General features: G+C 42.4%; 1 protein-coding gene across 1 annotated transcript in view; it reads right to left on the reverse strand.

Annotated features, from left to right (window-relative positions):
• Positions 1 to 27,613, reverse strand: part of LOC126088343 (Down syndrome cell adhesion molecule-like protein Dscam2) — an 802,978-nt gene that overhangs the window by 556,667 nt on the left and 218,698 nt on the right. The window lies entirely within an intron of this gene.

Genomic DNA, 27,613 nt, shown 5'->3' on the forward strand with positions numbered 1-27,613 from the left:
TCGAACCGTGCTCGTCATTGCAGTAGTCCGTGTGGAAGATGGCTAGACATTTGCGTACCCACTGCTAACAACCGGTTCGCAACAGTTCGTATTGACACCTCTGGGCTCACACGTCCTCTTATCTGTGCTATGATAGTTGTACGATCTTCCACTGCTACCCTTTCTTACAGTTGTGCGATCCTGGCGGGCGTCTGTGTTGGACGTCTAAAGCACCTACTGGTGTGAGGATGTTCACGTGATTACTGACGCAAGCATCGTATCACAACTGATTTTTGGCTCTGAGCACTATGGGACTTAACATCTGAGGTTATCAGTCCCCTAGAACTTAGAACTACTTAAACATAACTAACCTAGATTAGGAAATGAGACACTTAAAGTAGTAAAGGAGTTTTGCTATTTGGGGAGCAAAATAACTGATGATGGTCAAAGGAGAGAGAATATAAAATGTAGACTGGCAATGACAAGGAAAGCGTTTCTGAAGAAGAGAAATTTGTTAACATCGAGTATTGATTTAAGTGTCAGGAAGTCGTTTCTGAAATTATTTGTATGGAGTTTAGCCATGTATGGAAGTGAAACATGGACAATAAATAGTTTAGAGAAGAAGCGAATAGAAGCTTTCGACATGTGGTGCTACAGAAGAATGCTGAAGATTAGATGGGTAGATCACATAACTAATGAGGAGGTATTAAACAGAATTGGGGAGAAGAGGAGTTTGTGGCACAACTTAACTAGAAGAAGGGATCGGTTGGTAGGACATATTGTGAGACATCAAGGGATCAACAATTTAGTACTGGAGGGCAGAGTGGAGGGTAAAAATCGTAGAGGGAGACCAAGAGATGAATACACTAAGCTGATTCAGAAGGATGTAGGCTGCAGTGGGTACTGAGAGATGAAGAAGCTTGCACAGGATAGAGTAGCATGGAGAGCTGCGTGAAACCAGTCTCAGGACTGAAGACCACAACAACAACAACAACCTAAGGACATCACACACATCCATGCCCGAGGCAGGATTCGAACCTGCGACCGTAGCGGTCGCGCGGTTCTTGAGTGAAGCGCCTAGAACCGCTCGGCCACTCATGCCGGCTATCACAACTGACGTAGCACGTCCAACTTGTGTGCCAATTCTCCAAAAGGACCACATCGTCACTCGGAAAGCGACAATTTGACCTAAAACTTACTCAGTTGGCTGCAATAGGAACGAGTGCGTCTCTGTGGCATGGTTGACTGCTTGCTTCACATTTGCACTACACTGAGCCTTCTGGCTGTAAAGATTCCCTGTTAAAGGGTAGACACAGATAGCGCTGCGGTAGCTGTGTCACCACGCTATCTGTTAGTGGACGATGTTGAAACCACTGTTAGTATAAACACTATCCACAGGGTCTGGGTTCGGTGTGGGGCGGCGGTGGGGTGAGTGGATTGTTGTAACATGTTGTGGGGATGCGTATCTCTGAGGGCTATGGCGGGGACGAATCCTCTCCGTCGTTTCTAGGTCTGCAGTTCAATACATGCATACATACATCCACAGGGTGGCGTACGCCATCGTCGGGTCAAAATCGACATCGTCTTTCTAGGTGTACTAATTTTTTTTGGCTATGTACAAAACCAACCCCAGATTCAAAAACTGTTTAATGTGGGCATGTTCACTCTTTAAAATTCAGCGAATTAGCATATAACTGTAGTTAGATTCGTCAGTGGGGATACTTTTTTTATTGAAAGCAGCATGTTACCAAGTGAGGCACCAAATTGGTTTCTGGTATCATCAGTCTCCCACCAAACAAGGGCAAGCCACTACGTTGCTATCACGGATTTACTTCAATCTTTGTACACATTTAGTAGGCCATTAAAACAACATAATGCGCAAGTAGTAAGGTGCACTACTCTGGCAAATCCGAGAAATGTTAATTTTTGCGTTACAAGTGTAAATTGTCTGATATTCAAAAAAATTTGCACCTATACTATTCGTTATTACTACAACGTCTCACAGCTACGCAGGTTAACTGCCAAATGGGACCTGCCTCTGTGTCTGCAGCTCGAAGCGTCGAAGTGCAAAGTAGTTATGGGTACTTTACCAGACTGCATGTATAACGGATTTCGCAAATCACGACAGGCATACATTTTCAGGAAAACTCTATACTTTTCTTCATTTACTTTTCGGTAAACATGGGAAACATCCCCTTAGAAAAATTAATGAATTACTGCGCTGGTAAACCCCTTACGTTATTTGATTTTCAAACAGTTTAGCAGAACTGAACGTACTCAGACATTTCTCTCTTTACTTATTATGATCAACACTAAACTGACACACAATATTTTTAGGGCAACGCAATCTGACTTTCAAAAATCCCTACAAAAGAATGGCCCTGACTAACAATAACCTATACCTTTCATGAATCACTTACCTCACAAAAATCTTCGTTACTCGAACTACTGCAATACAGCGAGCGCCACTACTGCCAGCTAAATAAAAGATTCAAACTACTGAAGGCACTAACTACTGATAGGCATAGTTAGCAAATGAAAGATTTTGATAGAGAACATACAATGTATTTACCTTAATAACGTTCAAAAGTCATCATATATATATATATATATATATATATATATATCAGTTCATGCTATCCAGTATTACAAATTTACTACTTCTGGCGGACACACGTCCAAATCGTCTGCTCTTAAAATTCTACCATCTCTCTCCCCACATCCACCACTGCTGGCGGCTCACCTCCAACTGCGCAACGTTACGCGCTGTTCACATCCAACTGCCCAACATTACAATAGCGAATATTCCAACAATGCCAACCAGCCACAGAATGCACACAGCATAGCCAGTCATTTTCATACAGAGCGGTACGTGGCGTTACCAATATAAAAACCTAAACAGCCTACTTACACATGTTTGTTCTAATAATTAAATTTGATTACAAATAGTGAGTAGTCAAATAATATGAAATTCGCTAAAAATTATGCAAACACACGTGGCTTTTTTAAATTATATTACATTTCAAATGTTGTGTAAATGAAAAAAAAGGTTAAAAATTATGTTTGATCTGGAGTCGAATCGGCGGCTCATACATGTTTGTCTTACGTAGTTCGAACACTAAGCACTTCTTTATCTCACTTTTTCCTTGCATTTGTTCGGGGCGAACGTCCCATGATACCCGCTGAAGTTCATTCTTGATCCGCTCACTCAGCTTTTATTACAGAGGGCAGCTAATCCTCTGATCGAACACACTGAGCTACCGTGCCGGCATCTACGTGACCGCTGTGGACGCCAACGTGCAGCATCCACGCACAGATACATCAGTTACATAATAGTCGCGTGAAACTTCTCTTGCGATTTTCTCGGAATTATGTTGTTTTAATGGCCTTCTAAAGGCGTACAAATTTTGAAGTAAATCTGTGATCCCGACGTCGTGGCCTCCGCCTGCAAGTACTTAGCCGCTGCCACCTTCACTCTTAACACAGGCACGTACTCCGATGTACGGACTCACGGCCTGGCAGCTTCCGGCACTATTCACGACGTCAGCTACGCGCACTGTTCTCATTAGGGGACGGTCGTTACCGATGCGCTAACAACGAGCGCCCTGGAGCAGGCCAAACGATAGCGCAGCACGCCCTCGGCTCCCCCTGGTGAATTTCGTAAATAATGGCCAGCGGGCATCCCCTGCACATCGGCGCTGATGGCGCGGGCGCCATTCTCTTAATTGCAGGCGGGCACTGCCGGCGGCGCCGTCGCCGTCTGCGTCGTCGGGGTGCGCGCCGCGCGCTCCGGGCGCCCGTCCCGCCTGGGGCTCGCCGGCCGGACCGCCGTACAATGCCTTCCTCTTTCACCGTTTTTCTTTTCTTTTTTTTTTTTTCGCCCTCCCAGTAAGAATGCAGCTCGCGCAACAGCAACAGCAAGAACGGAGACAATAGCCGGAGAGTTTTAAGAGCTCTCGGTATCCTTGCATCGCAACGCCGTGGCTGGACGGCCGTTTTCTCGCTTGAAAGAAGCGAGTGACGCAAGTACTCCTGTAGTCTACCGTGTCACCGTTACAGCGCAACTCGATATCGCAGGTTCAGTGGCGAGTCTACGTACCTGCAATTTATAGTGCATCTTCCAATGACCAGTACTATTGAATCATTGCTGTTCAACAATTTTTTTGCTCTGGCGATCACAAGAACATATGGAGTAGGAGCCGTGCAATTAATCGGAATGTAACAAACTATCTGATATATTTGGCCCCAATTAGCAGACATTAATATGGTGCGTGCCCACCCTTAGCCTTTCTGACGGCTTGAATTCTGTTGCGGGCACATTCAGCGATGAGTCTGAATGCAGAATGTAATTTTCATTCTGCAGCGGAGTGTGCGTTGATATGGAACTTCTTGGCAGATTAAAACTGTGTGCCGAGACTTGAACTCGGGACCTTTGCCTTTCGCGGGAAAGTGCTCTACCATCTGAGTTAGCAGGACTCCCGAACCGTCCGCCGGCCGGAGTGGCCGAGCGGTTCTGGGCGCTTCAGTCTGAAACCGCGCGACCCCTACGGTCGCAGGTTTGAATCCTGCCTCGGGCATGGATGTGTGTGATGCTAGTTAGGTTTAAGTAGTTCTAAGTTCTAGGGGACTGATGACCTCAGATGTTAAGTCCCATAGTGCTCAGAGCCATTTTTTGAACGACCCGTCCTCACAGCTTCCATTGTGGGAACATTCCCCAGGCTGTGGCTAAGGCATGTCTCCGCAATATCCTTTCTTCCAGGAGTGCTAGTTCTGAAAGATCTGCAGGAGAGCTTCTGTGAAGTTTAGAAGGTAGGAGACGAGTTACTGGCGGAATTAAAGCTGTGAGGACGGGTTCTGAGTCGTGCCTGGGTAGCTCAGATGGCAGAGCACCTGCCAGCGAAAGGTAAAGGTCATGAGTTCGAGTTTCGGTCTGGAACATAGTTTTAATCTGCCAGGAAGTTTCATGTGTCTGAATGTTTGTGGAGGAATGGCAACCAGTTCTTCCTCGAGAGCCTAAACCAGAGGATTTTGTACCCCGGGGTATGGAGTAGAACAGATGTTCTACGTCATCCCAAAGATTTAGTTTTGGTCTCTCAACAGGCCAGTCCATTTCAGGAGTGTTATGATCCACAGACCATTGTCTCACAGATGCTGCTTTACGACAGGGTGCATCGCCACGCTGATACAATCATCACCTGAGAACAGTTCCTTTTCGATATGCCAAGGAGATGCTGTAAAATGTTTTCATATTCTACCGCATTTAACATTTTCTTAAGTGCAGTAAGGGAAATACACCATAACTACGAAAAACACTCTCATACCGTAGCGCCACCTACTCTGTAGGTCATTGTTGGCACTACACATGATAACAGCTAACTTTCTCCATGCATTTATCAAACCCAAACCGTTCTGTCTGATTGCCACAGGATACAGCGTGATTCATCACCCCAATTCACTCCGTTCCAGTCATCCACTGTCCAGTCATCCACAAATCCTCAAACGTTGGTCAGCATTGACTGCAGAGTTGTGAGGCTTATGGTGAGCAGCTCGACCGTTGGATCCCGTTCTTTTTGACTCCCTACGCAATCTTAGTGCTAGCTGGACTGCTGCTAGCCGTATGGAATTCAGTATTCATTTCCTGTGATTTTTTAAAATCACCCTCCGCGATGATCGACGGCCCCCGTTCGTCAATACATGGGGTCTGGCTGGCACACACATCACCAACATTCGACGTAGGCTGTTTTATAAGAGTTCAGATGTCTGTGGTGGATTTGTTACTACGGTGAATCGAATGACTAGTCACGTTCGAAGTCACTCAGACTGCCTGACGGAGCCATTCTTCTGTCCCTGCTACTCTACTGACAGCAAAATACCCCTGGCCCGCTTTATACTGACGGTCCGCCTCTAGTGACACCTAGTGGTCAATTCGGAACTGCATCGGGATGTCAGGATGCTATTGATCAGATAGTATACATGTTTGGAATAAAATCTGTTACTCTTAAAGGAAAAAACGCACTGATGTTTATGAACTACTTCTTAAAACTGTCAATACAGGACTCGAACAAAATTAATTACCGTTAATAGGCAGTGTGTTACCGTTTGCGAAATTTTAGCACTCGCCAACTGGTCTGTCTTCTTTCGTAGACTGCACGTAGGTTCTCCGACAATGCATAGTGAGAGACGTAGCTTGAATTTATACTTCGTCTCACACCCGCGGTTTTATTCACGGCTAAAGGTAAATATTTAAATTTCAGTTTCAGCCTTGGGCTTTTATTGTTTCCCTGGGCTTTAGAAATTTTTCCGTCGCCTATTCTTTTATGCGTTAATATGCACAACGACAAAGGATTACATGTGGTGTAAAACATTACTTACTGTATCTACACAGGAAACGGACAATTCCGCAATATTTACAGGGAATTTTGCTTTTGTTTTGAACGAGATGCACTGGAGGTTTCATACTCCCACACTGGCGCGTCCTCTTACGTAGTTCCCAAGAAATTAATAGGCGAGCAAAAAGAACTCTCTGATTTCTAGATGTATTAATCATGTCGTCAAACAATGTTTGCAGCGTCGCTGTTTCCTTGATTATTTCGATAACGCTGCAGGAGATTGTCTGTACAAGTCTATTAATTTTGATTCCATTTAACTTCAAGCATTCCTAGATTTCTTTCCACTTCTGTTAGAAAAGGACAGTTATGTGCTTAACAATACAGCTGAAAATGAACAATACTGAACGTAATTAATAAAATAATTAATCGCATTTTCTCCACGAGAAACAGAAGAATAAAAAGATGCTGTTTACTCACTTGAATGACCTTTGCAGATATTAATTTCAGGACATTAATAACAATACCGAGCTGACTTCTATTATCCCTTTTCTACCTGCGAGTAAATACGTGTCTACTCATTCATATCGCCACAGACACAAATGTACAGTACACAAGCACTTAACAGAGTTGCCCACAAGACATTTTACGTCTGAGACATCAAAAGATCTTAAGGGAAGACAGAAAATTTTCTTGAAGAAAGCTCAAGTAATCTCAAGAATATTACAAAACAGTTATTGCGTATTGTCCCATTTTCACGACTTACTGAATAACTTTTATTTACATTAATTCTGTGGTCCGGCTTTTCTCGCTTTCGAATTACTGTTATGTTATACCCCTCATTCATTGTTAACGAAAAAAGTGAAACGAAATTTCAAATGAATCTACTTATTTTATAAAAAACATTAAATATCACACATTAAGAGTTGCGGGTGTTCTAACTACAAATGTATATCAGTTGTTTGGCCCACTATCCTACCTACTGCAAGAATGTTTTGTTTATGGGAGGAATGGAACGTAGCCCATCAAAGTGAAGACCACTGAGAAGGAACATCAAGAAAAACATGTCCTGGACACATAATCAGCTGTACAAACGGTCAGTGACGTTTTATGCAGAGGAAGAGGCAGAAATTAGGTCGACAGACACGTATCACATCGTTTTTTGTTGTTTAATTTTTTACGATTTGTTCGCGAAACATCTCTTTCACAGAAATGCGTAGCAAATAATCAGGCAGAGCTGTAATGAACTGTTTTTGAAACGTCGACTCTATCTGCGAGTGCTATGTGACATTGCTGGTTAATGCTGCTGGTAGTAGCGTACTGCAGTTCTTCATAGTCCAGTTCAGTTGCAATAGTATTGAATGTTCAAAGTGTAGGACGCGTTTTGGTTGTCGTATGAAGAAATTGGAACCATAAATGTGACACGATATTTTGCATCAGAAACATCAGACCCGTGGTTATTCTTACACATTCGCGGTTTTTACCTTTCTCTGACACCAATACTGAGTAAATATGATCTGTATTGATAGATATACACCAAAAAAACTTAAATGAGGGGACACTCATTCTGCGTATCATTGTTGTGTGAAGGCCAATTATCCAAATCATGGCTACTAATTTGTCAATAAAGACATCGCTCATACATTGAAAAACGGATTTATCGTGTTAAAAACATCTCCAATTCCTTTTTTTCATTTATTTATAGAGTGAAACGTTCCCTTTGGCACGACAGTGGACTTCGTTTGGGGGAACATTCAAGTCCTCTTTCAACTTCGCAATTTTGGTTTCTCGTGACTTTCCCAAACCAGTTAAGAAAAATTCCAATACTATTCCTTCGAAACAAACATGAATTGCATTTCACTCCGCTCTCACACCACGTTCGAGACAAGCTTAAACTACATGGACATGCTTGTCCATGGGATATTTAAGCCTAACCGTCCTTTTACTTCTGAAACAATAATCCGGCATTGCTAAAAGTGAAGATCATAAGGGTTGAAAATAGATCGAGAACCGAAGTAATGGTGCAGCCTTCGTTATTATTATGTAAATGATACGCTAGTGGTAAAATGCCAGATTACAAATGCGAAGGTCTCTGGTTCCTTCCCAGGTCAATCTTAGTACTTTTGTCTGTAACTGGTCACTTCTTTCGCCTTTGGCAATGGTTGCTGATGTGAAAAATGCCGAGATACGCCGTGGTTCTGAATCCACGTTAAACTGTAGGTCCCCCTATAACTGGCTGTCAAGGGAACCTCCCCATCGCACCCCCCCCCCCCCACCCCCCTCAGATTTAGTCGTAAGTTGGCACAGGGATAGGCCTTGAAAAACTGAACACAGATCAATCGAGAAAACAGGAAGAAGTTGTGTGGAACTATGAAAAAAATAAGCAAAATATACAAACTGAGTAGTCCATGGGAAGGTAAGCAACATCAAGGAAATTGTGAGCTTACGAGCGCCGTGGTCCCTTGGTTAGCGTGAGCAGCTGCGGAACGAGAGGTCCTTGGTTCAACTCTTCTCTCGAGTGTAAAGTTTAATTTTTTATTTTCAGACAATTATCAAAGTTCAGGCACTCACACATAATCAACTTCGCTCTCCAAAATTCCAGGACATGTTCAGATTTGCTTGGACATATGCAGGATTTGACGGTCTACACACGGAAACATTTGAAAATGTAAAAAACATGTTTTGACAGAGCACAGGGAAAACTGTGCGACTGTGAAACTGTTGCATTCATTTGTTGCAGTTTATGTGACGAACTCTTATGTTTTCATCACTTTTTTGCGAGTGATTATCACATCCACAAGAAAACCTAAATCGGGCAAGGTAGAAGAATCTTTTTACCCATTCGCCAGGTGTGCAGGTTAGATGGGTCGACAACATATTCCTGTCATGTGACGCACATGCCGTCACCAGTGTCGTATAGAATATATCAGACTTGTTTTCCTGTGGAGGAATCGGTTGACCTATGACCTTGCGACCAAATGTTTTCGGTTCCTATCGGAGAGGCACTTCCTTTCGTCTACTAATCGCACGGTTTTGCGGTGCGGTCGCAAAACACAGACACTAAACTTGTTACAGTGAACAGAGACGTTAATGAATGAACGGACAGATCGTAACTTTGCGAAAATAAAGAAAGCAAAATTTTCACTCGAGGCATGACTCGAACCATGGATCTCTCGTTCCGCAACTGCTCACTCTAACCACGGGACCACGGCGCTCCTCAGCTCACAGGGTCCTTGATATTGCATATGTTGCGCATGGACTACTCATCTTGTATATTTTGCTTATTTTTTCATAGTTCCACACAACTTCTTCCTTTTTTTCTCGATTGATCTGTGTTCAGTTTTTCAAGGCCTATCCACTGTGTCAGTTTATAACTAAATCTGAGGGGGGGTGCGATGGGGAGGTTCCCTTGTAAGTCAGTTCAAAGCTCGAATGACGGCAATGGCATACCACCCCCAACAGGACCATCTCTAGTAAAGCACTGTGCTGTTCAAAATGATCTTCAGATTGATGGCTTTTTTACTTACTATGTTACAGCAGTGGATACAGAGGATACAGCGCTATACGTTTAGGTTATGTAACTCTAAATACAAGAGGTATGTTCTGTTTCATAATGAACAAGTAATAATTACTTACAATACGTCCTCAGAAACACCCATTCATGAGTTCTAGACTATACCTAAATAGAACAGTAAGGATAGTTTAACCAATAACACTAAATCTATGACGTTTAGCGTAGTAGAAGTAGCGTGTATAACTGATAATAAACTAACCAAGAAAGTAAACTCACTGAAATTTCTTTGATAGATTATACATATTCAAAGTGAAAACATAAACATTAGAAATAAAGAAAATATGAACATATGCTTACATAAATGTAGTACTTCACAGAATTTTTAAAAAAAGTAGTGGCAAAACGCAATATAATTTGAATATACTGATTGATATTCCTACTAACTTATGACGTGCGGTATGGATTCTCAGAAAAACTCTAAGGAAAAAAAACAGCAATGGAAATGTAGGAGGGGGATGATACAACAAAATGTAAAACTCATTAAGACAAAAAGGGTGAAATAAACCTCCAAATCGATCAAATTGGATTTCACAGAACGCCAAAGAACAATGGAATGTTCAAGAAACCAGTGGAAAAGGCAGCCTCGTCAATGAGAAGTCGAAGCCTTACGAGGCTACACGACCTTACATGTAATAAAAAAGCACAATAACAGATTAACGAAATTCAAAACTATGTATTTCCTGTTGGTTCACATTTTTGTGCAACTACGTGGCTTCAGGAGGAAGTTACACTGAGCTATTTAGCGGACAAACTTCTCGGTTTCGGTGACATCTGTTGTTCGCAATAATGTTTGTACTTCGAATGGGTAGGAAAGTGTGAGAGTAGCGCTTACTAAACCCTCGTGGCGCGTTACAACCCAAACACGATTTCGTTGTTTGGCGCCGGGGGAAGCATTACTAATTGCGGAGCGCTGCGACGCAAGGGGGCCGAAGCGAAGCCCCGCAGGGCTGTCGGTTGCAAGGGGGCGCTAATTACGGCAACAGCTGAGCCACACTAGACCATAACGGCGCCGCGGCGTGTCGCCGTCACGGGAACTCTACTGCTACTGCTGAAAGAACTAGGGGCTGGAAGGGGGAGGGGGGGAGGGAGGGAATCCCGGACGTGGTGAGGGAAGCCCTACTCGCTGTGACGCGGCCACTGTTCTTTCACAACTAAAAACGAGAGGGGCGGCGCTGCTATAGAATAGAGAGATGTGGCGCCACAACTCAATGAACGAACTTTGTTCGTCTATCGTGGATGTTTTGTGTACGCAGACTACGAGACCGGTAGTTGTTCAACGGGAAGCCTATGTCGTACGATTCAAGAAATCTGTGTCTGAATTATTTCAGTATTCTTTTATTTTATTGTCAGATGGCAAGGCTAGATAAGCGTTTTAAGAAGTTATATTTGCAGCTATTTGATAGTGTTATTTGAAGCGAGTCAATACTGACCTGCGCTAACGACTCGAAGTTATATTGGTTTTCGTATTTTAGAGAAATATCTCTGAAAGAAGCAACAATAAATTAAACGCAAAGTGGAGTTCGCTGTTACAATAGTATAGTAAATATATACACTACACAGCTGAGAAGAATGCCGATGAGAGACCAAGTGGCGAGCTAGGAGGCAGTCCTTCTTCGTGCCCCCTTACGACCTGTGAATGCCTATCGTCTGCTGCAGTATTAGGCGTCCGAAAAAAATTTCCTTACTTCTGGACTTCATTTTCAACCTTATGCTTCATTGTTCTCCGTTCGTGTTGTCCTATTTTCTTTCATTTTTTCTATAAAACACTAGTAAGAGAGGGAAAATTCGTGTAAAACGTTCATCACAACTGTAAACGAAAGCACGAAAAAACTTACCACTGGCAACGTTTCAACTCAATATACGAAACCTGCATCTCGGAAAAAACGCATTTCATTTTTGTATACACAGTACTACTAGTAATAATCTCTTTATATAGCACTACAAATGAAGAATTTGACTGATATTACTCCGAAAGCAACTGAAAAGGTGAGCCGATTTAATACAGTGTGTTTGACAAATCTTATTATAGGCTTTCAGCGGTTGTGAAGAAGACTTACAACGGAGTAAATATACGATCTTTATGTAATTTGGCAGTATTTGGAGGGTTCAAAATAATGCAATATGTACGACGCTCAAAACAGTTTTTTTTACACTTACCACCGTCCTCTTTTTTTCGTTTCAAAATAAACTAATGGAGAGTTTGGAACGAGAGTTCGCGAATCTCTTTTTGAAGCTCCGTATGTTCTTGTGACAGCATCCAAATCTAGTAAACTATCCTCTGCGAAGTCAAAAGATAAATGGCATTCGATGTTGGGAGAACTTTACGGGAAGATTTTCAGATCTAGTTCTGCTGAATGATTATGATGTCATTCTCCACTTAACAAACAATATAATCAAGCCACAGTCACTATTACATAACTAATACTCTTTGCAAAGGTTTATACGTACAGAAACATGCCTACTACAAACCAAGATGATTAGAGTATCACCCACCACAATTTGAAATCCTCCTGAATTTTGTTTATACTGTGTTGTCCGTCGTGTGGATTCTGTGAATAAATTTCGTTTAATTTACGTGTTTGGTGTACAAAAAGTAATGTTTTAAGCGTTTCTTTATGGACAATCATCACTGTAATGATTTTGTGTAACAATAAAGAGTTAATTATTACTTTCAATTAACAAAATAAACATTTGTGAAACGGTAAACTAATAAACAAAAAAGATGTATGTAAAACGTAAAAAACAACTTGAAACATAAAACAAAAATAAGTCAATACTTTAATTAGCTATGTTGGATATACTACTACAGAATATTTACAGCTCATTTTCCAATAATAGTATTTAAAAAATAGGCTTTACGAAACATGGATGTCTATGGCGTGAGACGCTCTTTAATATATGGTTTAACAAAGTTTTCATGTTTTCAAAATTAATTACTGGTGGTGAGGTATTTTGCAAAATTTTAAATTATTACAATTGTTGATTATACACTTTTCACGACCGTTAATAACGTTTCAATTCTCATATGGAACACATTTTTAATATTTCTTGGTTTCGAAGATATCACCTCTAAATGTAACACGCCAAATTACGTTTCAGGTTGTGTTCTACCTATCAAAAAACACGTATTGCATGATTTTGACCCTTTTACATGCCTATCAAATTTCGTTATTTACTCCTGGGAATGCTCCCTTGTTAGTAGATAAAGATTGCCCTTTGATAGTGCACGGCCCTTTGAAAGGAAACGGCCGATTTCCTTCCAAACCTTTGGCACAATCCCAGCTTGTCTCCGTCTCTAATGGCCTCGATGTCGACGAGATGTTAAACCCAATCTTCCTTCCTTCCTTCTTTCGAAATACAGCCCATGCCAAGGGCTCCTCTAGAGATACGGGTCAGAGCTTATCGCCTCCGATGTGTGCACCCATACTGTGCATTTCCGGACTACTTATGAACAATAAGTCCTTCCTACAACCCTTATAAGTCTGTGATAGGAATTGTTGAATATCTTGTATATATACGTCACTCTAATCTCACGAAGTCGGTCACAATTACAATGACGACGTTACTGCATTTGTGGAAATCAGTGGATTTGAAATAACTACCGACCATTTGCAAAGTACAGGTTTATTATACCTCGATCATGGTTTCGGTAGTTTTAAAACTGTGTCATGTCTGGATGACACGCGAATGTACTAGACAGAGTCAACGACTGGACAATATGTGAGTTTCATAAACATGTATTTTGCAATTGGTTGGCTGTTACTTCCAATCCATTGCAGTTCTGGCATGCACAGCTGATGAAGCGTAGCAAAGTTCAATATCTTGAAAAAATTGTGAAAATATTTTCGAATGGCGCGTACTGTTAAGTGCACGTAAATGTGCCCCCCCAAACCACTGCACCATTCAAGTGGCTAAAATTCCTCTCGGCAGCTGAGTACTGCATGCATACCAGAGGTGTCAGTCCACGTAACTATGTGTACACCGTAGGAACCACCACGGCTGAAAGTAGGATTTCAGTTAGAACTCCCCATGAGGAAAGAGGAGCTACGTCGAACGGTTTGAACCGCGATGCAGAGCCACGACCAACTACATGTTTATCCCCTTATTGCCCATCTCAGGACAGTACACCTGCACTCGCCTGTAAATCAATTGGAGGCTTCTCTGTAGACGCCACTTGTGCTAGACATCCATTTGCTGTATTTCGAAAATGTTCAAAGTTCTAATGTAAGTTGTTGTTCGCAGCTGTGTTTTATAGTGTCATGCGTTCTACGTTCCGGTTGTGTTTCATTACATTCGGTTCGTAGCTTAATGAGTTGTCGCAATTTTCGTGAATTTTCATTTGTGAAATGGAAGTATTACGTCAGAAATTCTTGACCTTGTAACTCACGTAGATTGTTTCTACTTTCTAACAAAGACTGACATACGTTTTAATTTATTTCTTAACTTCCTGTAGGCAGAAGAATAAGAAATACAAAACGCGTATGAATTATCAGAATGGGACGGATATCGGTAGATGTGATGTACTTGTACAGCAAAACAAATGATTACAATTTCAGAAAAACAGAATAATTTATTCAAGAGAAAGAGCTTCACAGGTTGAGCAAAATATCGTCGACTTAGCCGCTATGGTGCAAAGGTGCCGCCGATGACAAAGGGGCCCTACTATGAAATGAAATGGAACCCCCCACCATCACTCCTGGTTGTCGGACCGTATGGCGAGCGCCAGTCAGATTGGTATTTCACTGCTTTCCGGGGCTTCTCTGGAGCTTCAAACTGAGACTCGATGTCCAGCGAAGACGTGACCATCTCAGTCTGGGGTGTTATTTCACAGTAGCATCCCTTCGTTTGTCATCCGCGGCACCTTTAAAGCACAGCTGTACGTCGACGATATTCTGCACCCCACTTTCTTGCCCTTCGTGGCAAGCCGCCCTGGGCTTACATCTCAGCAAGATAATGCCCGCTCACAAACGGCGAGAGTTTCTACTGCTTACGAAACCCTACCTTCGCCGACGCGGTCGCCGGATCTCTCCTGAGCTGAACTTTAGGAGCATTACGAGCGGGGCCCTCCAACCAGCTCAGGGTTTTGCTGATCTAATGCGCCAATTGGCCACATTTGGCACGATATCCCTCACGAGGAGATCAAACAACTCTGTTAATCAATATCAAGCCGAATAACTGCTTGCATAATTGCCAGAGGTGGACCACGCATTGCTGAATTGCTCAGTTTGTGAAACTCTTTCTTCTGAATAAATCCTCTAGGTTTTTTGAAATTGTAATAATTTGTTTGCCTATACATGTGCCTCACACCTACCTATACATGTACATCACATCTACCGATTTTTTTCCCATTCGGATAATTCCTTCGTGGTTCGTCGTTATTTTGTCTTAGAGTGTATTTCTACCGCAGAATACGCATGTAATTTACGATATTACAGTTGGGTTGTTGGGTGAAACACAAGTATATCTTTCATTGCTACCACGTTACCCACTACGTGACTTCTTGTCGAAATGGGTGCTCTTAAACATAAAATTATTTTTTAATTATTTAGTACCTGTGGGCAGTTGTTTCCTCGTAATATCTGATTATTCTTTCTGTATATCTTTATCTCATCTTAAACAGGGTTATCAAACCCAGTGTTTAATGTTACAATTTTACTGAAAAGAATTGAACAGTTTAATAGAAAGATATAATTGAAAAAAAAAACAGAAGAAATCGTAGGGTAAATATACTAAACCAGTCTATCATATTATTAGGAAGCACACCAAGCCATTTAATAATACTTTCTCAGTTCCATCAGGCGTTTGTATGCTACACGAAACCTGGGGATTTCATTCCTATATTTGTGCAATACGTGTTTATTGAAAGTACGATTTTTTTGTCACCAGTCCTTAGCCCTGTTCGATGCTACCCACCACGGATTCCTGTCCTGTGCCAACCTTTTTACTTGCACCCTACGTTCTCAATTATTTACTGGACGTTATAAGAATCTCTGTCTTCCTCTATAGTTTTTAAGCTCTACAGTTCCCTATGATGTCACGAATGTTATCCCTGACGTTTTAATAGATGTACTATCAAACTGTCTCTTCTTCTTCTCAGCGTTTTCCATATACTCCTTTCCTTGCCGATTCTGCCAAGAGCCTCATCATTCCTTACCTTATCAATCCACTTAATTTTAAAAATTATTCTGTAACATCACATTCAAATGCTTCGCTACTTTTCCGTTCTAGTTTTCCCACAGTCCCTGTTTCATTACCATACAATACTATGCTCCTAACGTACTTTCTCAGAAACTTCTTCCTCACGTTAAAGGCTACATACTAATAGACTTCTGTTGGCCACTGATTGTGCGCTTTTTATGTCCTCTTTGCTCCATCATTCATGGGTTATTTTGCTGACGAGGTATCACAGTTCTTTAAATTCATTTACTTCATGATCACAAATTTTGATGTTACGATTCTCGCTGTTCAAATTACTTTCGTCTTTCTTCGATTTACTCTCAATGCGTATTCCGTACCCTGTAGACTGTTCATTCCATTCAATAGATCCTGTAATTCTTCCTCACTTTGTCTGAGGAGACAAATATCATCAGGAAATTTTATCACTGACATCCTTTCACCTTGAATTTTAAACACACTCTTGAACCTTTCTATTATTTCCGTTCAAATGTTTAAGTGTGTGTGAAATCTTATGGGACTTAAATGCTAAGGTCATCAGTCCCTAAGCTTACGCACTACTTAACCTAAATTATCCTAAGGACAAACACACACACCCATGCCCGAGGGTGGACTCGAACCTCCGCCGGGACCAACCGCACATTATTTCCGTCATTGCTTCTTCGATGTACAGATCGAACAGTAGGGGCGAAAGACTACATCCCTCTCTTACACTCTTTTTAATCCGATGACTTTATTCTTGCTCTTTCACCCTTATTGTTCCCTCTTGGTTCTTGTACATTTAGTACATCACCTATCTTTCCTTACAGCTTACCTGCATTTCTCTTAGATTGCGAACATCTTGCACCGTTTTACAGTGTCGAACGTTTTTCCAGGTCGACTAATCCCATGAACGGTATATTGATAATTTTTACTTATGGACCGTGTGACAGCAACTGAATAAAACACAATTTTAGTGCTATACACGTTTCGCCTTTATCTTCTGCAAGGCATCATCAGTGGTAGGTTGCGTGGACAATTTCTTACATATTACGCTCCTGTTGCATTTTTGGTGTTCTTCTTCTTATGAATGCCAGTGTGTGGTTTTTTCCCACATTCCACAGCACTATGAACTGAACGCTTATGTCAATGCAACAAGCGTTCAGTTCATAGTGCTGTGGAATGTGGGAAAAAACCACAAATTGGCATTCATAAGAAGAAGAACAATACCAAAAATGCAACAGGAAAGTAATATGTAAGAAATTGTCCACGCAACCTGCCACTGATGATGCCATGCAGAAAATAAAGGCGAAACGCGTATGGCACTAAAATTGTGTTTTATTCAGTTGCTGTCAGAGGGTCCATAAGTAAAAATTATCAATATACCGTAATATTACACGCAACTGAGGAAGACAGGACTACAAAAGCTGTTAATCCCATGAAATATATTTTTCTTCAGTCTTGATTTCGTAATCAACCGCAACGCCAGAACTACCTCTCCGGTCCCTTTACCTATTCGCTCTCTCCTCTGCATTTAACATTGGACTTTCCACTGCACTCTTAATGTTAACACACTTCTATTTAATTTCACGGAAGGTTGTTTCGACTTTCTTGTATGCTGAGTCAGTCATTCCGACAATTATTTCCATTTCCTTACATTTTTCATGTAGCCATTTCACCTTAGCTTCTATGCACTCCTTATTTATTTCATTTCTAATTGACTTGTATTTCTGTAATCCTGAATTTCCATGATTGTTTTTGTACTTCCTTCTTTTCCCGATCAATTGGTTTCTGCTGTTATCCACGGTTTCTTTGCAGCTACCTTTTCTGTACCTATTTTTTTTATTTCCAACTTCTGTCATTGCCCTTTTTAGGGCTCTCTGTTCCTCATTGTCTGAAATGCCTAATGGGCTATTCATTATCGCAGTATCCACAGCCTCAGGGAACTTCAAACGTCAGTCACTTAGTGCTTCCATGTCCCATTTCTTTGCGCAATGTTTCTTCTTGACAGATCTCTTAAACTGAGCCTACTCTTGACCATCATTAAATACTGATCTGAGTACGCCTTACAATCCAGTATCTGACTTGGGGAATACGAGCTTCTGTACTACATCCGAAGCTGATACGATTGTGTCGTAAATCTGAGGAGAGTGAAGTGATATGTCATAAAGAAATAACGTTTCACCCGAATCCAGTACGGACGATTACCCAGAAACGTATTTGTAATTTACTATCTTATTTCTTCGCTTGATGCATCCTGAGCATAGAGTCCTCAACTGCAAGTAGGTGCTTAGGCTGCAGCGGTCCCAGCAGACTCTCCCATCACGGAACTGCTTCCGAGAAGGAGGCTGTACTCAACTTCTGAGTGGCTCGTCTTTGGGAGGCATTGGATCCGGGTACTGGATCGACAATGCCGTCCTGAGTGCAAGGGAGTTGTCGCTATTTCTTCAGAGAAGTGCCTATACTGTTAGCCGATCTAGGTCACAGATAGTTTGGTCCTCTGAGTTCCGAAGTGGGAATGCGTACTTGCAGATAAATGCGTCTACCTCCTAAACATGAGCCTCGGTCACTACTGGCATCTGCATTACCTGTTCTAAGTTGATTACCTTACCAAGGGGACAAAGAAATGAATGTGGATGGTGTTCAGCTTGTGAGCAGTGCAATTTCCTGTTTCCTTTTCTAATACGCTTCGTTGTGCTGCTTTATATCGTGAAAACAGCGTTACATTTGAAAGAACTGATGTCTCTTACCCATGAGTAACATCTAGAATTCCTTTAAGTATCGGATTAAAGTGAATGTAATATGAATTTGAGGAAATTATCGTGGGAAAGGTGCAAGCCAGAAATACAAGTGTTGAATTTTAATTCTAGTGGTACTACTAATGAAAGGTCTTATTTGTGTTGGTTGATATTTAATTAAATCCTGGCAGAGTGGCTTTACCGTTGAAATATCAGAGAGTAGTTACAAGCCTTGCTGAAACCAACTCTTAATTACTAATTTACTCTGTAAACATTCGTCGCATTTATATTTACCACTGAACTGTTTTTCTTGAAAGCAGGCATGTAGTAGATTAGAAGTTCTCTGAGATACAAAAAAAAAGATTGAATATTAAATATTATTTTCGTGTATCATGCAGATAATAAACGGCTGTTTTTTGAACGCCCTTTTGAGAGGAATTTTTAGGTACGAAGAAGTGCAGTGACACTTTCTTCCGTAACAAAACAGCTTTTTCAGACTGTAAAATCTCCGATAGTTCGTGGTAAATGTGTGCTCCAGTCATTCCGGAATCATGCTGCCCGATTACTTAGAAAATATTCGCATTAATTTTTCTGTAGCGTAAACCTACATTTTCTTGTTATGGACCACGATAAACCAATTATATTTAGTGCGAACAAATGTTAATACTCACTTGATTTCAAAGAGTTCCCACCTGATTTTTGATGTATAGCTGCCTTTACATTTAAACGTGACAAATAAAAGTGAAAGAAAGGGAAACAATTCGAATTTCCACGCGTAGGTCATTAGAGATTGAACTGCGTTTCATTCAGACAAGGACGACAGAGGAAACTGGTCGTGGTTTTGTTGTAGCAGCTATGCCACTGTTTAATGTCAGCAGGAGAAATCACAGAAATTCGAAATTTGAATTGCTCGACGAGGTTTTGAATTGCTCGACGAGATTTTGAACTCAGACCCTCCAGAACATTAGCCAATTGACCTATTAATATGATGTTTATTACATATTCACGATTTCCTGTATCAGTATTTGCACGGATAAATAACAGTGTTGCTCTGCAATTTGGTATCTACCCTGTAATCATATCTCCCGAAAGACCGAAACAGCATTGAGATCCAGACGGCCACTGAACGTAGATAATTTATAAATTTTAAAAATTTACTCACTTGCCATATTACTCATACTGATATGAGCTGAATGTAGACTTGTAACAATTTTTTACTGCTCCGTACTGCTCTACGCACACACGTGCTCACACGCACACACTTGCTTACGTACAATCATATTACCATCATCATCATCCTAATGCTGTGAGCAGAAGGGCTCACGTTGTCAATAGAGTGTAGGCCGACAGCAAACCAGTATACTGCTTGCCGTATGTCATCGAAGGTTGCTTTCCCAGTAGGTAAGCCACCTTATAGTCTGGACTGTATAGCTGTGGAGGACATTTCTCGATGATGCCTTGTTTAGCTTGAAAGGGAACAGCGCATACGAGAGCGTGCTGAAAAGTAATGCCTACGAATTTTTATTCTGGTCTCAATATCTTTTGGAGTATTACATACCATGCATATTACTCGGTAGACATTCTCACCTCTCTGACGAAGCTTGCAAATCTTAGCCGCTATAGCACTCCGACTTGTAGCTTGCAACACGGCGGTGTGAAACGTAACTACACTACTGGCCAATAAAATTGCTACACCACGAAGATGTGCTACAGACGCGAAATTTAACCGACACGAAGAAGATGCTGGGATATGCAAATGATTAACTTTTCAGAGCATTCACACAAGGTTGGCGCCAGTGGAGACACCTACAACGTGCTGACACCAGGAAAGTTTCCAGACCGATATGTCATACACAAACAGCAGTTGACCGGCGTTGCCTGGTGAAACGTTGTGATTGCTCGTGTAAGGAGGAGAAATGCGAACCATCACGTTTCCCACTTTGATAAAGGTCAGATTGTAGCCTATCGCGATTGCGATTTATCATATCGCGACATTGCTGCTCGCGTTGGTCGAGATACAATGACTGTTAGCAGCATATGGAATCGGTGGGTTCAGGAGGGTAATACGGAAGGCCGTGCTGGATCCCAACGGCCTCGTATCACTAGCAGTCGAGATGACAGGCATCTTATCCGCATGGCTGTAACGGATCGTGCAGCCACGTCTCGATCCCTGAGTGAACAGATGGGGACGTTTGCAAGACAACCACCATTTGCACGAACAGTTCGACGACGTTTTCAGTAGCAGGGACTATCAGCTCGGAGACCATGGCTGCGGTTACGCTTGACGCTGCATCGCAGACAGGAGCGCCTGCGATGGTGTACTAAACGACGAACCTGGGTGCACGAATGGCAAAACGTCATTTTTTCGGATGAATCTAGGTTCTGTTTACAGCATCATGATGGTCGCATCCGTGTTTGGCGACATCGCGGTGAACGCACATTGGAAGCGTGTATTCGTCATCGCCATACTGGCGTATCACCCGGCGTGATGGTATGGGGTGCCATTGGTTACACGTTTCGGTCACCTCTTGTTCGCATTGACGGCACTTTGAACAGCGGATGTTACATTTCAGATTCGTTACGACCCGTGTCTCTACCCTTCATTCGATCTCTGAGAAACACTACATTTCAGCAGGATAATGCACGACCGCATTTGTGACCAATTGAAAACGTCTGGTCAATGGTGGCCGAGCAACGGGCTCGTCACAATACGGCAGTGACTACTCTTGATGAGCTGTGGTATCGTGTCGAAGCTGCATGGGCAGCTGTACGTGTACACGCCATCCAAGCTCTGTTTGACTCAATGCCTAGGCGTATCAAGGCCTTTATTACGGCCAGAGGTGGTTGTTCTGGGTACTGATTTTTCAGGATCCATGCACCCAAATTGCGTTAAAATGTAATTACGTGTCAGTTCTAGTATAATATTTTTGTCCAATGAATACCCGTATATCAGCTGCATTTCTTCTAGGTGTAGCAATTTTAATGGCCAGCAGTATATGTCGGTGCGTGCGGAACAGCGTGCTGTGATCGAGTTTCTAACCCTACAAGTGTTCGTCCACATACGGACCACCTTCAGCACAAGAATGCCAAGACTACTCACGGGCGCTGCAATATCTGCAACAAATCGACGCCTAGGTTTCACTGCCATCGACCATTCCCTACACGGTCCCGACTTGCCCAACCGATTTTCGTCTGTCTACAAAACTTGAAGGACATCGTGAAGGACTTCTCTTATATAGCGATGAAGCGGTGCGAGCCGCGGTGGAGTTGTGGCTCCGTCAACGTACATTCTGCAGTGACAGTTTCAAGAAACCTGTCTCTCATCGAGAGAAATGTTTTCATCGCCAGGGTAGACATAAATAAATATGTAGACAGAATAAAGATGACGAAAATTACGTTTGTTTAATTGAAAAGGGTTTAAGAGCTTTCACATAAAATAATCGGGTGTAGAGTTTTTTCGGCATGCTCTCGTAGATTCTGAGTTAGAGAGCATATCTTCTCATCCACCAAATGTTCTTGATATTAGTTGTGGTAAGAGATGTGGGCTGAGAAACTAAGCACCACGGACAAAACATTAATCGCCCTAAGGAGTCCTCACGCTAACACCGTCCTACACCGCCTCTAACCTTGATAAAGGCCTCGTTTCGACAACGAATATCCAAGTGTTTCCAGATATGAATGTTCAGCTGAAGATACTCATGATGATCAGATCCTATAGGTACTACCAAACTGCGAGGCCGTTAGTTGCTGCGTTTCACACATTGCTCCAGATAGTCGCAGACTGGGGAGTTAGGATTGGATTTTGAGGGAAGTTGTAAGGGGCCAAATTTCTGAGGTCATCAGTCCCTAGGCTTGCACACTACTTAACCTAAATTAAACTAACTTACGCTACGGACAACACACACACACACACACACACACACACACACACACTCACACCCATGCCCGAGGGAGGACTCGAACCTCCGACGGGATGAGCAGCGCGATCCGCGGCAATGCGCCCAAGACCGCACGACTATCCCGCGCGGCTGGGGAGTTAAATTGGTTCAAATGGCTCTGAGCACTATGGAACTTAACTTCTGAGGTCATCAGTCGCCTAGAACTTAGAACTAATTAATAACACAGCTTTCACAAAGACAAATGAATTTAATTACCTTGGTACAATAGTAACCTCTGACAACTCCATAAAAATTGAAATAGAATCACGAATTCAGAAGGCTAACAAATGCTACTATAGTCTCTTGACAGTTTTCAAAAGTAAGTTAATATCTAGGAACACCAAACTACAAGTATACAAATCATTGATTATACCAGTACTCACCTATGGATCTGAAACCTAGACTCCGATATAGTGGCCAAAATTAAAGCCAAAAGACTGAAATGGATAGGGCATGTCATCAGAGCACCACCAAACAGGACCATCAAGAAAGTGACTGAAGAGATTCCCACCGGAAGACGACCTCTTGGACGCCCACGCATGAGATACTTGGACAATATTCAAGACGATCTCAGAAAACTAGGACATGACAGACAGTGGCAAATTACTTGTAAAGACAGAGCAAAGTGGTTCAACATTGTCCATTCTGCAGCAAAAAGCCTTCATGGATTGTAATGCTTAATAATAATAATAATAATAATAATAACCTAAGGACATCACACGCATCCATGCCCGAGGCAGGATTCGAACCTGCGACCGGAGCGGTCACTAAGGCTCCAGACTGTAGCGCCTAGAACCTCACGGGCACTCCGGGCGGCTCTGGGGAGTTGAGTCTTCGACAGGATGCCTGAGTGTTCGTCAAACGAGAAACCATTGTGTGTAACACTGTGAGCACATCTATTATCATCTTGGAAGAACCGACTGACCACAACATAATCATCACAAAGATATAGGAAATAGGGAAACTCTTAGTCACAGATAACGCTGAATAAAAGTCCCGTTTCATTTTCAAGGTAGTGTAACATGAATAACTGGGCCAAAGACACGGCACGAAAACAAAGCATCACAGAACGCCTCACTGGACCGTCGGTGCACTCAACGCCTGAAAACATCTGAAAAGAGGCAAAATATAGTGTAATTGAACCAAAATACATGCCATAGGCACCTACAGTCTATTTTCCGAGTCGAGTGGTCCAACGGCGACGTTTAGGTTTATGTGGCGATGTGAGAAGTTGCCTGTTACGAGGTACCAGATTTAAAATTACCATCACATGCAGTTCGCAATGTTCGCTTCGAAACTGGCTGAGACGAGCACGTACTCACTCACAGCAGCAGTTCCTGACGGATTTGAAGCCGATCACCATTAGAAAGGCGTGACACGCATATCCGGCCCATGTCAAGATGTTTTTGCGGACATTGTTCCTACGCCAATACAGGACTGAAAGTCTTACACCATTCTTTGCAGACACGTTTGACAATCCACATTGATACACCAACAAATTGGGCAGCTTCGTTCACGACGTGGCCACGGACACGTCCAAAAACGTGACTTCCTTTCAGCCATTCTGTCATGTCTCCATCTCCACCCTTCTTGCCGCACTAATTCCGAAGTCTATGCAACAACTTACTTTCATGACCTACCTCAACGGTGGAGGGTTTAAATGTTCAAATCTACATCTACATCTATATGGATATTCTGCAAATCACATTTAAGTGCCTGGCAGAGGGTTCATCGAATCACCTTCACAATTCTCTATTATTCCAATCTCGTATAGCGCGCGGGAAGAATGAACACCTATATCTTTCCGTACGAGCTCTGATTTCCCTTATTTTATCTTGGTGATCGTTCCTCCCGATGTAAGTCGGTGTCAACAAAATATTTTCGCATTCGGAGGAGAAAGTTGTGTGAATTTCTAAGGGACCAAACTGCTTAGGTCATCGGTCCCTAGAATTACACACTACTTAAACGAACTTATGCTAAGAACAACACACACACCCATGCCCGAGGGAGGACTCGAAACTCCGGCGGGAGCGGCCGACGGTGGACGGCACGTATGCACATGAGACCAGTTTGACACCACCTACAACTCTGCGTAGCTACTATTTCTATGTAGTGACTAATATATTTGCCAGTGGGCTGATGTGGAAGTTGTACTGTACCGCCGGCCGCGGTGGTCGTGCGGTTCTAGGCGCTCCAGTCCGGAGCCGCGCTGCTACGGTCGCAGGTTCGAATCCTGCCTCGGGCATGGATGTGTGTGATGTCCTTAGGTTAGTTAGGTTTAATTAGTTCTAAGTCCTAGGGGACTGATGACCACAGCAGTTGAGTCCCATAGTGCTCAGAGCCATTTGTACTGTACCAGAGTCTATGCCTGAGGATCTTTTTTGACAAAGAGAAATTTTTAAATGCACACTTTTGTCTCTGACGTTTATCTCACCATGCATCATCCGTAACGCAGTTCATTTGAAACTTCGTAGGAACAGGAACTGTGCGAACAGTGAAAGTGACATCAGCGAAGCGTTGCCGTCTTTGTATAATCCCAGTGGATGCTTGTATACACTGTCACTCGGGCGTGACGCCGCGCAAACATTTTGCTCCATCGGAGTGTTTTCGCTGCCCCCATTTTTGCCGGAATAAAGGTCTCATCTCCCGGGCAGGGCTTAGGGCACGCGCTCCGAGCGCCGAGCGCCGAGCGTTGCTAATCCCGTAATCGCGCCGGTGGCAGCCGCAGCCGCCCGCCTGCTTGCTGACAAGTGAAATGACGACCGTGCGGATCAATACGTCCAGGGGCTCGAACTAATCGCAAGTTCTGTCGCAGCCGGTGACGGGCGCTCTGCGAGTTCCCAGTCGTGACACTGCAATCTTCCTGCCCATCACCAGTCATTATGGGGTAACATAGCCACGAAACTACTAGCGACGGTGCCACATTCCATTTATCCACATCTACGTCTCCATTTGGTCAAACTATACACGTGCCTTTAATGTTATGAAGCCCGCGCGGTATTTGTATTTGACAGCTGGTGTACATGTGGTTGGGCCTGATTTGTTTACCATATTCCCCGAGTTGCATGGGATGAGAGCGTCAATGTATTTCAGGCAACTGAGTGAGTTTTCTGGGTGCGTGCACACTTATAACTCAGCAACATTGGTAGTAAGTACTTATGGAAATCATGTTTAATGCCGGAAAATTATGTTTATTCAATTTTCTTGATCCTGATTTTCGAATGTTAGAGTAGAGTTGGAGGACGAATGTATAAGTACAGTGTTATTGCTTTTGACTTGCGTAGTAAATTTAATGCCATTCTTTTGGGTCAGAGATACGTAAGTGGAATTACTAAGTAGCACATTTAAGTTCACTAAGTATAACACCAAGCGGTGTGTGGCGGAGGGCACAATTCGCGCCAAAGCCATATTTCCCCCCCTCTGTTCCACTCGCGGATCGCGCGACGGAAAAACGACTGTCTGAGCGCCTCAGTACGAGCTCTTATTTCCCTTATCTTTGAATGATGATCATTACGCGATTTGAAAGTTGGTGGTAATAATATATGCTCTACATCCTCGGATAAGATTGGATTTCGGAATTTTGTGAGCAGCCCCTTCTGTTTAGCGCGTCGTCCATCTGCAAGTGTGTCCCACTTCAAACTTTCTATGAGATCTGCAACGCTCTCGCGATGGCTAAATGTACCAGTCACGAATCTTCTCAATCTCTTCAATCAGACGCAACTGGTAAGGGTCCCATACAGACGAACAATACTCTAAGATTGGACGAACTAACGTATTGTAAGCTACTTCCTTTGTTGAAGGACTGCACCGCTTCAGGATTCTACCAATAAACCGCAATCTAGAGTTCGCCTTACCCGTTACTTGTGTAATCTGATCATTCCATTTGAGATAATTTCGAATAGACGCACCCAGATACCTGACTGATGTTACGGCTTCCAAAGACTGATGATTTATTTTGTACTCATACATTAATGGGGATTTTCGCCTTGTTATACGCGGTAGGTTACACTTACTAATATTGAGAGATAACTGCCAATCATTACACCACGCATTTATTTTCTGCAAATCCTCTTGTTCACACTGTCTCAACTGGAATGTTGTTGATCGTGTACGAGAAGCCTTCGTGGGTTAACCACTTTCACTCGCAGCCAGCAACAGTGTCTGAACACCCGCTGTCACGACTAAAATTAGACGTAGCGGTGCAGCGCTGTGGTCTGATGACTGTTTCCGTGCAATATTCAAAGACGTGCTGCATGGTATTTTAAATAGAAGGTTGTACATTGTACAGTTCTACATGCAATATTACATTGTTACTCATTGCTTGCAAAATATAAAACATAAATTATGGTGTGTGTTGTTGCTACTCCAGTTGGGAGGGCCTCGGCAGAAACATCGAGCCTATCCCACATGAAGTAGCATACAAAATTATATCATCTTAAGTTACTAAACGAAATGCATCATTTAGTAACGTAAAAAGACGTAATTTTATATGGTGCTTCAGGTGGAACAGGCTCGATGTTTCTACCGAGGTTCCCCCACCTGCAACAACACGAAACATAATGTGTATGTTATATTTTGTTTTAACAGTAAAAGAAACTTTGCAGATTGCCCCTTTCTTATCTTTCAATTATTTTCTTATAAATTACTATTATTTATTTTTTAACACACCGTTTCTACAATTAACTTTCTAACTTATTGCTATTAACACTGTTTTATTGCTCAAAAAAACTTTGCTATTAATATGGAGCAATGTACTATTTCATGTAACACTTTTTAAAATATCAGGGAGCAAGTCTTTAAAAATGCAATAAATGAAATGAAATGTTTCCGTGACATCATCTAGGACTTAATAATTCATGTGAAAGACGCTCTACGCCGGTCTGGATAAGAATTATTCCTCGGAAA

The sequence above is a fragment of the Schistocerca cancellata genome, chromosome 6 (assembly GCF_023864275.1).
Source record: "Schistocerca cancellata isolate TAMUIC-IGC-003103 chromosome 6, iqSchCanc2.1, whole genome shotgun sequence".
NCBI lineage: Eukaryota > Metazoa > Arthropoda > Insecta > Orthoptera > Acrididae > Schistocerca > Schistocerca cancellata.